The 16,722-nt window shown below is 33.8% G+C and overlaps 1 non-coding gene across 1 annotated transcript; it reads right to left on the bottom strand.

The window, feature by feature from the left end:
- Positions 1–6,419: 6,419 nt before the first annotated feature.
- On the bottom strand, positions 6,420–6,509 carry LOC132298093 (small nucleolar RNA Z223). Its single transcript, XR_009479519.1, has one exon. It is a non-coding gene; the product is annotated as a small nucleolar RNA Z223 (small nucleolar RNA).
- Positions 6,510–16,722: the final 10,213 nt, after the last annotated feature.

Genomic DNA, 16,722 nt, shown 5'->3' with positions numbered 1-16,722 from the left:
AACATAAATTTGAAGTCTGTCTTTCTTCTTCCATTTTGAAAATCCTTCACTAACAAAAGAGTCACCACCTAATTGTTCTCCTATATTTTGTCTCAACGCTGATGCTTGTCCAAATTTCTTTTGTGGAAATTTATGTTTCCGAGGTTGACAAGGACCCTTTAGTATATATGCTCTGCGAATTTGGTCTTGAATACTAGGATTATAATCTATAATCCTAGTTCGTAACCCATGATCTGAAGGAAGATTTGGTAAGTTAATTTCCATATGAACCTTTTTGTTCGTGTTGTCATCATTTCTTTCTTGAGGTTGAGGGGATGATAAGTCTTGTATTCCTTTGTAAATCTTTTCAGATTATTCATTATTGTTTCAAAATTGAGTTCATTCAAATAAATATACTAAATAGAAAATCATATTCAATGAATGAAGAATAAGATATGGAAAAGAAAATTACATAGCCACTTAAATCTATTTGCTCTAATATATTATATATCACATATGTAAAAAAAAAAATTAAAAAAAAATTACATGATAACTTATTTTATTCCAAAAAAATTCATGGTAACAAACATTCTTAATAACTACCATGTCTATCAATCTACTCATAATAAAAATTCATTCATATTAAAAATAAAAAAATAAAATAAAAAGCAAGATATGAAGATAACTAACCTTATAAGTTAAAACCATATAATCCAATCAATCGAAAAATTTGATAGAGTAAGTGAATATGTGATTTCATTGATTTGGGCTGCAAAAAAAAAAAAAAAAAAATCTAAGTCTTATTTATAGAATAATAATTAGTAACAGAATAACACAAACTAAATTTTGAAAGAACAAGCCCTAAAATAATTTTGATACTAATAATTAATAATTTTTCTAATTAAAATTATAATATCAAATAATAATTGTAAATTTAGATGATAAAAAAAAAAAAATAGTATGACTTACTGAGTGTCTATCTACTGTAAATGGTTTCTCCGCTTGCTTTGTTTGGATTATGAATTTGTGAAATGTTCTCGCGGAAAGAAAAATGTTGAAGAATGAAAATGTCATGGAAACAACGCATTTGTTTGTGGTAAAGTCAAAAGTGTGAAAGAATATCTTTTTTCTTTTTTTTTTTCTTTTTTAGGAAAAGTGAGAAAGAATACAATATTTTGAGAAAAAAATATCATATTTTTCGGAAAAGTGGGAAAGAATATAATATTTTTGGGAAAGTGAAAAAAATATTATATTTTGTGGGAAAGTGTAAAACTGTGAACGAACTTTTGATTATATATATATATAGTATATATATGTGCACTATCAAATTTTAGAGGGAACAATTATACATATATAAAAAACTTTTCATATAAAATAAAAAAAATAAAAAAAAATAAAGTTAAGTGGGGGCAGTTGCCCCCACTTGTCCCTCTGTGGCTATGCCACTACACATGATCACAAGCGAAATATAAAATAATATTTGTTCATTTAAAACAAAAACACTATTATGACAAAGTAATGGTTTTACATTCACGTTCTCTTCTATCACACACTATTTGACTTTCGAGTATATTTTTTTTTCAATTCTACATAAAGAAAATGTTTATAATAAAGTTACACTTTTAATTTTCCATCATCCATTTAATTGGTGCGAAATATATATATATATATATATCTATATATATATATATATATATATTTAATAAAATAAAATAAAATAAACTATGGAAAACTAAACGTAAATCTAATTTGGAGTCTTGAATAACAAATTGGTCTATTTTAAAAGTTGTTTTTCCCTTTGGTTGAATTAAACAAAATAATTGCATATGCATTGAGAATCATTATATATGTCTTCTAAGCTCTTATATCAAAATATAAAGTTATACTTTTTTAAATCAAATAATTCTTTCACTCAATAAATTCAAAAAAATTAATTCATTTACCAAATTTTCCTTCTTATACCATAGATTTCGCTGGAGATAATGAAAAATAGAATTCATTTGGTTTCAAGTGTAACAATAATTATAACCCAAGTGTAACATTAATTTATACATCATGAAACAATCGCAAAACTTAGATTGTATCAAGGGATAGACAAAACATAATTATCCCACCAACAATATAGTAGGTTAGAAACTAATATAACATTATATATATACAAACACATATTGCAATTTATGTTGGCTGTTTATATATGATACTTCCAAACTTTAAATATAAATTAAAGACCATAACCTTAATTTGGTAATCAGGTTAAAAAAAGGAACCAATAAATTGCAAAATGAATTTGAAAGTGAACATGATGCAAATTAGAGAATTTTATGGGGTATTAATTTGATTCATTGGTATCAAAGCAAATAGGTAATATGTAACTGAATCAACGCATTAGAATTGGAATTAGAGTAAATTTAATTCAAAATTTGAACTAAATTTCTTCCAATTTCAATTTCAAGATGTTGATTCGATATTCCCGCAAAAAAAAATAAAAAATAAAAAAAAACCATAGCAAACAGCTAATAAAGGGAATTGATATATAGATAGATTGAAGTTTGAGTGTACAATCACTATTTATCTCATGATCACGTCAACACTGTGATTGGCGGATAATATTATGGAACAATTGAATTAGTTCATCCATATTAATTTAACAAATCCTACATTTAAGTCAAAAAAATTTTGTAAACCAATCTCTGATGGTGACAAAATTCTTCTCATTTTATTTTGTTATCTAAAATGAAATTTTTATTTTGTACAAATAGTCGAGATTGCATAGAGAAACAGGATTAAGAATTTTTTTCATACTGGATTAGGATCGAGAAATAAATTGAAAGACGACTTATATAAAAACATTGTTAAAATTTCATCATATCAGATTCTAGATTTTTAAAATTTTTGTAAACTATCTACTCAACAACTAAAAGTAATTGTTGAGTCTCGTGCCAGAATAAGTATTTTATGATTCTAACTTTGGTTCTAACCCCATAGACTCACGTTACTTGATTGTTTGTTTTTCTATTTGTGTAACTATTTTAACACATATAAATATCAACAACTTCTTCTCAGGTGATGTATCATTACACTTTCTTTCCTCGAATTGAAATGACATCATTCACATCTTTTTTTCCTTGAGGAGGATCGTTCATTTCCTACATATGTTTTTCTATCATTAAAGTCTTTTATAACTAAAATGCTCAGCTTGTTCTAGAGGACTTACATAATTTTCATTCATTATATGTTCCGAGCTCTAATCTTAATTTGAATATGTCCCATGGTGACATGGCTACAACCATTTCTCTTTATTATGTGCACTTTCTTTCTTGAGCCATGTCAATTCTTTAAAAATTTACTCTTTGAGTTGTTTGAGAAACTTTGACCATGATCGTGACATTTCACATTGTTTGGGAGGAGAGGTTTGATGACACATCTCTCAATAGTGTGGGCGCATTTTGAGAGAAAATCACGAGCACTGAACAAAGCGGACTATCTACATGATGCGGGGTACGTGGGTCTTGATAAATTTTAAAAATTATGATAATTTATTATGTAGGGCGCACATCCTCTCTATGGCACCTCTCACTGGAGGGTGTCCATGGCAGATCCAAGGGTTGGGATGAAGACACGTTAGCACACTTTGTCATGTCATTGCCTTGTTAGCGATGACGAAGCGCCAAGTCAGCAGTAACTTTTAAACCTTACTTTTTTTTTACCATATACGAATACTGCAGACAAAATACATACTTAATATATACAAATACAATATACGAAAATTATACGTGGGACAAAAGAAGGCAGACCCATGGCTTCCCCTTCTTCTTTCCTCTGCTTTCTCTCTTTACTCTCTCTCCTCTCTTCATCAACGTCCTCCACCATTACCATCCCTTTCTCCCATTTCCACACAAACCCATCTTCATCTCTAGATCCATACCAAACCCTCACCCATCTAGCCTCCAAAATCTTTGTGCGCAAATTGCCAGAAAGCGTGGCCACTAACAATTCCAACCCTTTGTTTCCTTCTGCTTGTATCCATTCACACTAGGATAACCCATCTAAAAAACTTTTCTTTTCCCTCACTTTCCTCAGATCCAAACACGCACAGAAGTTCGATTCAGTGAAAGAAAATCAAAATGACAATCACATCACACCTCTAATTATAGAATTATAACACAATAGATCATTCATATCTAAATTTACAAAGGATCTCAGAAATCAAGAAACGAAAAACCAAAATTAAAAGCAGAATCCAAACAAATTCAAGCTTAGTTCAGGTCATTTGCTTTGGTTATTGAAATTCATCTTCTCAGAGTAATGAATCGAGAGCACAGACAGCGAGAGATAAACCTCATCCTTTCCCCAACGAGTTTTGGCGGTGGCGGGCTTTGCCGGAATCGCCAGACGCGGTAGAGGAGGTAGACATGGCCACGCCAACAACGAGGAGGCAGAGGATGAAGAGGAGGAGAATGAGGAACAAGGCGGCTTGGAGAGAGGCCAGAGGTAAAGAGAGTGGAGGCGACGGCTGTTCTCTCTTCTCTTCCCGTCAACCAGCTAGAATTTCTAGGTTCAGCCGTGGCTCTGCCTCGCTGCCGAGTCAACTCGGTCTCAAAAAGTTCTCTTATTGCCTTCTCTCTTCATAATGCAATAAGAGATACGTATGAGGAGACTATTAGATACATACGAGGTAAATACTTTATGCACATACCTGCCATGTCACCAATGCCACATCAGTAATGGACACCCTCGTGGAGGGTGTCCGGAGACAATTTTTCCCTTATTATGTAGTTATGATTGTGACATTCCACGTAGCATTGGTTGATGAGAGTTCCATACTTCCAAAATTCTTAAATATATATATCATGCAATTTTAATAGCAATATACTTGTATATTGCTTGTAGTAATGAATACTTTTAGATTTTTCTGGTTAAATTAGAGTATGATATTCATGTATTAAATCTACATGAAGATCTAAATTACGCCTTAAATATAACATCTCCTCCTCCTAAAACTCTAACTCCATCATTGACAACACCAAATTACACCTCTTTTCTCCAAGAAGAACCAAATGCCCCTTTTATCAAATCCATTGCGAACATTAGAACTTGCCAAAATATTTCTCCTTCTCCTTCAACCAACCCTAGATTTGGTCCATGTAATGCTACAGTTACATATGGATGCTCAAATTGGTGAGAAAATCGAGTGGAAAAAAGCTTTCTTTTAAATGAACATTGTTGTGAAATTATATTTTTGGCATGACTTATTTTCAAATTAAAAAGATATATGAGAAAGGAACTGAAAGTTGAAGTTGTTGGTGTTTTTTCCTAGCTAACCTTTCTAGTGGTCTCATATAATCTAATGGTATGCCATATTAAAAAATAGCCATGAATTCTCAATTTTTTTTCCAGTTTCCCAATGTTCTCTTTGCTAAATTGTAAGTTGGTAATTTCCTTGTTTTAGCATCTTGGCCTTTTGGTTTTAAATTTTTTCACAGTCATTCAATTCAAGGTATTAAAAAGGTTTCTAAGACACAGAGAGCTATCATCTAAGTCAACATGAATATATATATATATATATATATATATATATATATATATATATATATATATATATATTTTTAACCTGGCAAAATAACCACCATACGGCATCTACACGGGTAAGAATAAGGAACCACCGATAAAACAACAAAAACACTAGCAGCACCAAAAAAAAAAAATATCCTTTCAAAACACGATTAACACCCAGTAAGGTTAACAAAAACCTAAGGCTTTAACGGGTATCAGGAAGTCTAGATTGGCTAGCCCCCATGATAAGCACAATTCAAGTAGCAAAGGCCTTTGGGACCCACAACTCAACAGAAGACGATCTGAGAAACCCATAACTAGTGACTTGGCGATGACATCACTTACAGAAAACATGAATATTTGAAAGTCCGAACTTTTTATTTGGATTTATTAGTAAGGCCAAAACACTAACTGGTACTTAGATGCATAGTGCACCCTCAATGGTATATATATGATATTCATCATTATACTTGGGTTTTCCTTTTCCATTTTTAGAGCTCATTTTTCTCCACTGCACCTCAAGGAAGATGGATTAGATCATCCTTGGCAACTACGTTCTAACAAATTGATTCAAAACATGTTAATATTTTTTTATCAGGAGATAGTGTAAAAGTAAAACAGTTAGCAAATGTGTCAGAAAGATCCATTAATTTCATACTTTAATGAGGTAACCCCAAGTAGGTTTTTCCTGAAAACAGAGACTTGAAGCCAACCATACCTCAAAAAATATGAATTACTCATTGAGATCTATCACTCACACCAAAGAAACAAATCTTTACACAAAAATACACATACATATATATAAAAACACAAACAATGTGTATATATATAGAGAGAGAGACACAAACACATGTAATTAGACTTTGAATTAAAAATTTAGAAAAGTAAAATGGCTTAGAGAAAAAACTGTTTTTCTCTATCAAGAATTTTTTTGAAGCAGAACTGGCATTTTAGCTGTGCAATCATCACTGCCACTACGAAAATTAAATACAATAATTAAATTTAGGTCATTAAAAAAATTGGTCATGTATAAAGACCGCAATATGTATAGAAAGTCGACTCACATCAAGAAATTCAATCAAAGATTGTAAGAAGCGTGAAATTGACCTTAAGCTACAATTACATGAAGTAGAATGTTATAAATGAATATATATGTAAATGACGTAAATGAGTACAAACAAGGCTCGTGGCCAATCAACAACTAGGAACTGAGCGAGAGGCAAAGTTCTAGCAAAAGTCAAAATAACAACTAACCAATGCAACACCAAAAAATTGCATTGCAGTGGCAATACAAACTATATATCAGCTTAGTGTTATACAAAACTAAAAAACTTAAGTCAATTGTGATCAAGTGCATGAGTACATCAGACAAAACAATAAGTCCATACCCCATATTCCTTCAAGTCCTTTATGATGAGCTTGCAATCCAATCTAAGGCAATCTTTCTGTACATAGAGGCAAGTTTTAGCCTCTGCAGCAGTATACATCAAACTTCTCAATGTGGCAATTTTTCTTTTATAGTAGTAAAGAATGGCTTGATTACAATATACAATATCAAACTTCTCTATAACAGCTATTTTGGTTTGAAACCTATGCCAGGATCTCTCCCTCTTCTATGTCAAGTACCTCCAATTCCTCGTGGAAATCGTCATTCTTAAGAAATAAACCAAACTCCTCCAATAGTTTAGTTGATCCAAATACATTTAGATTCTCAAAGTATTTGACAATCTGCATGTTATCCGCAAACTGGAGAGTCTTCTCCATCTAAAATGACGAGGGAAAAAATTAGTTAATTTCTTTTTAAAAAGCTCAAAACCAGATTAAGAGGTGTATATGAGGAAGAACAAAAAAATTGAAAAAAAATACGATAAGCATAAACCTTCTGCAGAAAAAGTCAGGCAGCTTCTCTATTCCTCTCCTGTAGCATTTGTCATGATTCTGCTATCATTTGTGAAGTAGCTTCATCAACTCTTATTCAGGCTTCAATTCTGCCATTATCTATAAACAATAATTTTACCAATTTAAATATACGTTCGAAACATTTTGACATTTCGTTTCAGTTAGAGGAAAGGAAAGATGAACCTATTGTGATATAACAAAAACTTATTTATCTAAACCAAAAAATAATACCACATAAGTTTGTCCATGAAATAGTATGGAGTTTATAATCACCTTTATTTTGCAGCCTTTCCCGTCTTTCCTTTTCCTGCTGCATTTTAATCCGATCAGCTTTACCGGCCTGAACGAAAAAACAACAAGCTTAATGAGCAATACCTAAAACTTCATTATTACGTAGTATACAAATTCTTAGTCGCTAGATGATGGCATCATACTTTTGTACTCTGAAATTTTATATGAAAAGTTGATGTACATCCCTGATTTAGCAATATCTCCTGTTTTGCTTTCAAGATAATGCCTGTAAACCTTTTCTTTAGCGTTGTAGCACGGATAGCCAGCCACCTTTGGGGACCGTTGAACATCTGTAAGCGGAGTCCAACCAAAAACCAAATAATCAAACAGAAGAATAAAATTTTATAAATACACATTTGAGTCGAACATTACTTATAGACAAGTTATTGGGATAAAGAGCCAAAATGCAAAAATCATGCATCCACCACTTCATACATTTATGAACGATTTTCTATAAGGACTGGCAACCACTAGTGTTTTTCATTTTAATAGGTTTTTCCTGTGTAAGGAATAGAAACAATTTAACCAATTAATACAAAGAAACCCAAATATTCAACTAGTCTTAAGCTAGATTAGAATAAGAAAAAAGTCCAAAAGATATAACAAGCTTTACCACGAAAGTTATAAAATACGAACGCTAATGTTAGCACACAAATCCTACTATTTTCATGTTTACCATAGAACTTATTCTTGGCTCCTGCCACTAGGAATTTTTGCTACATATGCAACCCATAGACTGTCTCTTGGGGATATTACAAGCATTTCCTCCTCTAAAACTTTTTGAAACAGAGATATATCACAATTTCTCTTGTCATGTCAAATGAATTTTTATTTGAATTAGACGTTATAAATGCCTAAAATTTGTGATGGTCTAAACACCGTTGGATCGGTCAAGAAGTCAAATATTTCTTAATTAATTAAATTCCACAAATACGGGTCCCATCAATGGACACGTGTCAAAATCTTAAAGGCTCAGACCTTTAAAGAAAAGGGCTGTTAAATTCAAATTAATTCAAAATTTGAATTTGAATTTATTTCTATATAAAAGGAATCAAATCCTTTATTTATGGAAAAAAATCGCATAATTGAGGAGTTTCCAAATTGAACAACCCACCCTTTGGCCTATAAATACAAGGCCACCCCTCACATTTTGAGGAACACAGAGAAAGAGACAAACAGAACATTGAAGCTCTGCCAAAGCTCTGACTCAACAAAGACTCCGAAGTTTCAGAAGAAGAACAACAACACTCTGAAGTTTTTGAAGAACAACAACAACAAGCGTGCCATACCTACGTCGTTCTTCATCAAAGCCTTTCAACATTCAAAGATTCTGAAGAACAATAAGCACACAAGTGTCGTTCTCCTTCGAAGACTTTCAAATCCACTATTCGAGATCAAGCCTCACCGGCCCTCGTTCAGAAATCCATTTGAATTTTCTTCAATTTTGAAGAACTCAAATACAATCCAACCACCGACCCAAAATCAAGCTTCTGAAGCCCTTGTGCCGACATTCTAAGGAGATTCAATCAGAGGGAGATTCTATATTGTAATAGAATTGCCAATAGAGAACTGTACTCATTTATTTTCTGATATTATTTAATAAAATTATTGTTATCGCATTTATTTTAGTTCTAGGTTTTCCGGAATCAAAATTTGTGTGTACAAATTTTTGGCACGCCCGTTGGGACCACTCTGCCTCTCATCTCTATCTCCTTAATCATTTCATCAACACCTTCTCTTACTCACATCAATGGCTTCCAAGAAGTTTCAAATTGCTCATGGCTCGAAGAATGCTGGTAAGAATGTCGCGGTTGCAACAACCAACAAGGCTCTCACCTCGAAGGCCGCCAAGAACACCACCGCTCCATCAAGTGATAGCCACGGGACCAACGACCAGCAGCAAAACAATGGCAGCCACTTCTTTGGCACAGAAGCCAAGCACAGTGCGTGTCAACTCCACTGAGCTTGGGAATGCAAAGGCTCAATCGTTCATCACCCTTGAATCATTGAGAGCTATGAAGATCAACACCACGAGCCCTGAGGAAGACCTTGCTGGTATGGAAGGCTTCTCTCCAAGAAGTATGTCGCCGCATTTAACTCGATCCATTCTGGATTCCAGTTCAAGCACAGGCTCACACTCAGCCTCATCTCTAGTATCTCCAAGAGGTGCGACTTCACCAAGGTATGTCGATTTTCTGAATCCTTCACATTTAACTTACATGCAAGTCATGATGGCCGACACAGCATCGATAAAGGAACAACTGGTCACTATGGCCTATGCTATAACCAAGGGAGCCGCCTCCAATCTTCATGGAGCCTGCTCCCTAGGTTAGGGAGCCGCCTCCCAAAGCCTTTGAGCCAGCTCCCACTCCATGGGAGCAGGCTCTCTCTAAAGGAGAGTCGGCTCTTCCTCCTCTGCTTCGTTTTCCCTTTTTCCGGCGTCTTCCACACATCCGGTACTCCACTGTTAAGGTTCCTAGCAATAGTAGCTAAGTCCCAGTAAGTTCCAACCAGTGTTTAAGTCCTTAATGCATTACTAACATTGATTTAAACAGAGAATCATGCAAGCAATTTCAAGTTTAAGCAGTTTAACAATTACAAACCACATACTGTTACGATTAAATTTTTAAACATGAAAACAGATAACGTTTTAACATTCAATTCATCCTAGAACTATTTAGGTATGTAAATGTAACGACCCGGGTTTTTATTCCATCCGGTGCGTCAGTGATGATTCGAAAGTTAACCCGTTAACGGATCCAGATGCGGAAGCAAGAAACAAGACAGCGGTCTCCCAAGGCACAATACACCTCTAAGACACTTTGATGGCCTTCCATGAGGTCATGGAACCCAGAGAAAGTAAATACAGAAGCAAAGATAAATCAAAGTCTTAAGAGATATAGATCATCTTTTAGACGCAAATGTGACCTTCCATGAAGTCACGGAACCTAAGGAAATAATCGGAAGTGGAAACTAGGATAAAAAGGTTAAATGGGACCCTATGGCACCAATGACAACCAAAGGAATGAGATCTAGTCCAAACTAGACCACTTACGCCATTAAATGGCTTGAACAAGATCAACAAGGTCAAGTGGGAACGAATGTGTCGTGACCCGTGTTTTTCAACACGGTGCGTCAGTGATGAACTGAAAGTTAACCCGATAACGGATTCGAAATGCGGAAGTAAAAGATAAAACCATAGTCCTTTGAGATATAAATCATCTCTAAGGCACCAATGTGATATTCCATGATGTCACGGAACTTAAGGAGAGCGAAAGAGGAAACTAGAGTTAAAATGGGCAAAATTCGTTAATGAAGGGTAATATGGTCAATTCACAACTAAAAGGAGAAAATTGACTCTAAACAAGTCAAACAAGGTGAATACAACCTAATCTAATCATTTCACAACATTCCAAGAGGTTCTAAGAATTCTGGACAAGAATCCCACAAAATGCCCTTTCCCGGTTTAAGCAAAAACTAACACTACCTCACTAAAACATGAATAACTCCCACTGTGTTTGGAATTTGAGAATTAAATTGGTACTATTGGAAATTTGACTCAAAATCCATGAATTTAGGCTCAAGAATCACCCCATTTGGGTTAGAAATTAAGGAGTTATGCCCTTTTTAAGTTGGAACTTTAATGCTAAAACCCAATAGAGAAGCTATGCATGTTCAAGCTATTTCAGTTGACTGAAATAGAGTTTTGGTCGATCAAAACTCACAGAGACTTACTGGAATCTTGATTTTTAAAGTGAGTTTGTTTCGGTAGACCAAATTGAACCATCGGTCGACTGAAATAGGCCATCGGTTGATCGAAATGGCCCTGAAAGCTGAAAATGGTTACTGGAATGTACACTTTACTGTGCAATGATGTTACCAAAGGCCATCGGTCGACCAAAATAGAGTTTTAGTCGACTGAAACACCTCAAAATGCTGCTATATGACCTGCTATATACCAAAGGTGTTAAGGTTCGACCCAAGCTTTGAATCCCATGATGATTTGGTTCAAAAATGAAAGTTTAAAACTGATTTTCATAGAGAAGTGAGTGTGTGGACATATCAACAAGTGTAATATGAATATGTGAATGTAAAACAATGGCTCATGGCCTTTTTCATGTCCTTTACAAGATTTTCCATGCCCAACCTCTAAAGCAGGTAAAAATACATTTTTTTGAAACAAAAGTTGGCGCCAAATGGATATAAGTACTAATTTAAACATGTTTGGCCCTTGGCCTCCATACATACATGCTTCTAATATCAAAAGTAAGTACTTATGTATTATTATACATTAAGGTAGCTACATTAGTCTCAAAAATACCATACATCCATGGTATGCAAAAATATAACATCAAAAGTAAAGCATGCTAAACACTTGCATGTCAATATACAAAAATATTCCAAATTGCTCATAAGCCACTAAGGATGATGAACATCCAAGAACATAGTCTCCTTACCTGAAAAATAACCCAAACCACTAGGGTGAGTAATCAAGTTACTCGTAGGAAGAAGCATATGCGTATACCCTAAAGTTTCAATATCATTGCAAGATCAATATAGACGAATACAAGGGAGCATTCTACTTAACGTCTATGTTCAAGGTGTTCTAAGGGATCATCTTAAGCTAACTTAAATATTTCTTAGCAACACATATCAATATCAATGTACTTAACAATATCAATTCGCCAATAACAAAAATCACAAGTTACAATTAAGCATTGGTTGTCAACTTAGAATTTAATGCGAAATCAATTAGTGGAATACTTGGACATCACGTCTCGGACTAAACCAAGATCAAAATGGTTATTCCGGGCATTAACCCGCTAGGAAGACCACCCTAGTGCGCACTATCTCAATTGGGGAGAACTCATACCTCCCGCACTAGAGCTAAACTCTAGCCACATCACTTGTAACAATGTCTCAAGATAATCCAAAATCATAATCAAGTTCAAAACTCAAATACTATAATTAAGGCATATAAACCACCTTCCATGCACAAGTATTTTTAAACCACACAAACTATGTCTTAGGGTTCCAAGTCTAAAATGGCATACCAAATGACAAGTCCTCATCATGATATTTTGTGCAATACAATACCACCAACCTATCAATTTAAAGCATGCCTAACAATAAGCGATATATACTAGATTACAACATTATAGTATTAAGCTTCTAAAATAATCATAATTGTCATCAACAAGATCATAGAATTTTCACCACCATAAATATAGCAATTCAAGTCAATAGGAATTGTATATAACATTAATAATTCTATAAGAGTTCTATATCACTACACGTGAAAATACTAGAATTTAGCATACTACTAAATTATATAATCCTTCTACACATGGTTTATACATATCATACATGTTTAAATCAATAAACCCTAAGTCAAGAAGTGAGAGTTTCCTGTAATATGCAAGACTATCATATTAAAAGCATGTATACAATATATATTAAACCCCAAGGATTATAAAATACTTAAAATATAAACATACCACCACCCCTACCTCAACAGAGAATTGAATCTCTATAATCCAAACTACCAAGCTCAAAATGGAAAACAAGTTTAGGGTTAATGAAGAGGAGAGTGAGGGGAAACTTTTGTGTTCTAAGGTTTTAAGTCTAGGGTGAATGGAAGGAGGCCAAAAATAAAGTCAAAACTATTAACCAAGCTTTTCTCCAATGGTGGCTAGGTTAGAGTTCTTAGAAAACAAGTGAAAATGAAAGAGATTAAGTGAAAATGGTGAGTGGAGGATCTAGTATTCCTCCACTCACTATGTGTTCTTACACTACCTCTCACACACACACAATGCAAGACTTAATTGTGCTCCTACACTTGTCACAAATCCAAGGCTCCTTCCTAGGCTTAATCCTAAGCCTACACTTGTCAACCATCTAAGCCAACAAGTGCACCAATCCTAGGCCAACAAGTAGGTGAATCTCCATCCTCCAAATGTCAAGAGATTATGCTCCCAAGTCACTCCACCCCAATGCCAACAAGTGGCTCCATGAGAATGTGACACTTGTCACATTTTTCAAAAATTACAAAAAGTCCTTTTTCAAAATATCTTCTAAAATAAATTGCAAAAAGGTCCCTAAGATGAAAAATAATTACTTTATGTAATTACACAAAAACCCTAAAAAATAAAGAATAATTACAAGAAAGTATGCATCCATACCCTTTATGAAAAAGTAAGCAACTAGTATGTATTTTTTATAAAAGTAAAAATACAAATGTCATGGAAATCAAATATCATGAATGCATGTAAAAACGAAATCAAATTCTAGCACAAAAAGTGAGGTTATACAAGGAAAAATGATAAACGGGAAAAAGACGAAATAGGGAAAAGACAAAAAAAGAAAATCACCAAAAAAGAAAAAGGAGGAAAAAGACCGGGTCATTACAGAATGAAACAAGGTTAAACTGTCTAGGCAACAAACCAAACAAGACCCACAAGGCAGCTCTATTTTGATCGACCGAAATGGAGCTTCGATCTGCCGAAATGAACCAAGAAAAAGAGAGAAATTGAGCCTTCATTTCAGTCGACCGAAATGACAAACCGGTTGACTGGTTTGTGGCTCGAGATGAAAAAAGGCTACTTGAATTGGACTTTTTACTGTGCAACTAAAACTACAAGAGCATCGGTCGACCGAACCAAGCCACCGATCGACCGAACTGGGCCAAAACATCAAAAATGGCTACTGGAATTCGTGATTTTACCGTTCAAATGAAGCCCAAAAGGGAATCGATCGACCGAACTGGCATTTTGGTACACCGAAATGCCTCAAAAAAGTGTATATGAACCTGTTATGCACAAAAATGAAGAAAAGTCCCTAAGTCTTATTTGAATTCCCCATGGCATATTTAATTGGCATTGTATGCTAATATGTAATGATATAAACATGCACGCAAGTGTAATATGACATTTTAAACATGCTACAATGGCCTACGGCCTCATTACATTCCCTTTACAAGATTTGACATGCCAAACCTCCAAAGTTGAAAAAAAAAAAAAAAAATGCATTTCAAAGGCAAAACTTGAAGTTTAAATACATACACTTGAACTTTAGAGTTTGTGGCCCTTGGCCTCATGTCATACATATCAAATATGTCACAAATAGTGTATCTAAGTACACTTTCATGTTATAAGGCAAAAATAGCACATTGAACCTAACTAAGTATTACAACTTTAAAGGTAAAACACAAACATGCTAACACTTGCATGTGAACAATAATGTTTTAAAGGAAACTTCAAATCTCCCAAACCACCCAAGGCAAGAGCAAATCTCCAAGTCTGGAATCCTGTACCTGAACAAATCCTTTAATAACTTCGGGGTGAGTAAACAACTTTACTCGTAGAGAATGAGCATACATCGACTCAATTTATTTCAGATTTTTAGATTAACATGAAACAGTTCAAAATGGATCATGCCACCTAGTGTCTACGTCAAAGTTAGACTCAGGGATCATCCTAAGCTACTTTAGAGTGTAATCAACAAGAACCATAATATATATACATATATGAAACGAATCAAGGTTGGAATAATCCAAAGAACACGACAAGAAGGATATTTGAACATAGATTAACATGAATTGCGTTATCAATACAATTAAGCAAGATTTGGAATAATCCATACAACACGACGAAAGGATAGTAGAATACAAGGATCACATTATCAATACAATTTACATGATTGGAACATACCAATTAACATGACAAGAGTTATACATGAAATCAAGAACAAGGCATAATATCTATGCAATTAAACAAGATTGGAGTATTTCACATAACACGACAAGTTTTAAATCTTCAAGGAATAACAACTTGAAATTTAAAGAGTGAAATCAACCAATGTGGAAACTCAGATATTGCCCGGATTAAAACCGTACTCTTGAGATCACTTTAGGGCTATTAACCCATGGGTACCTTTCCCCTAGTGCGCACTATAGTATAGAAGGATATTCCCCTGTACTAGAACCAAGTCCTAGCCATGTCAATTCTTGATTGATATCACAAGGCCCAAAATCAACAAGTTGTGCAACTCAAGATAGTATCAAAATACAAGAAATGCATTAACCACGTTTCATGCACAACCAAGATCTTGGAACACACAAGTCATGCCCTAAGTTCTCAACTATGATGGCATGTGAAATGTCAAGGAATCATAGAGTGCATCTATATAGATTAAAACCAAGATATAAAGCACATGGAATCTATTGAAGTAAATATACCACAAGTATAAGATACATGATGAAAAGCTAAAAGCCATATAAAATACAAATCCAATTCATGAATTTAACAAGAATTCAATATCAATACATAGTTAACTCAATAGAAGGATAGATGGAAATTTAATCTACGTGAGGGATTAAATTATCAAGATTACAAGGCAAGTCCAAATGTTCTACGAACAAGGCATGTCAAAGACAAGTCCTATATCAAGTTACAAGTTCATTCCATACAAGACACAACCATGTGAATTAAGTTCCATACAAAGAAAATAATTAAATATAAGTTTCAAAACTTATCCGATTATTCTCAAGTTGATACACATGAAGGAACTTGTCAAGGAAATCATGAACACAAAATTAGAAACTTAATCAAGTGCATAGAACCATTGAATGGATTTTAATTAATTCTTTTAATTAAAATCTCTAGATTTTGAAATTCATTCAAATGACCTCAATTTAATATATGTTATACAACATGTCAAGACTTGTTTTAAAAACATGATACAAGTAAATTCTATGCAAGATACGGCCATGAGTATTAAACTTTAATACTAGAAAAATAATAAATGAAAGGCTTCAAAACCTAATCAAATATTCTAGATTTAATATATGTGAAAGTATATGGCATGCACATCAATAAAATCAAGTCAGAATTCCAATGGAGTGAATAGTACACATGGAATAAATAAATAAATTAAATTAATTTATCACTATATTTCAAAACATCTCCGATTACTCTCAAATTCACCTATGTTGAAGAGCAT

Source organism: Cornus florida, unplaced genomic scaffold (assembly GCF_030987335.1).
Source record: "Cornus florida cultivar Cherokee Brave unplaced genomic scaffold, ASM3098733v1 CherokeeBrave_3.0.0_Hap2_Chr02, whole genome shotgun sequence".
Classification (NCBI taxonomy): domain Eukaryota; kingdom Viridiplantae; phylum Streptophyta; class Magnoliopsida; order Cornales; family Cornaceae; genus Cornus; species Cornus florida.
Note: the sequence above shows the minus strand (reverse complement) of the source record. Positions and strands in the feature narration are given on the sequence as shown.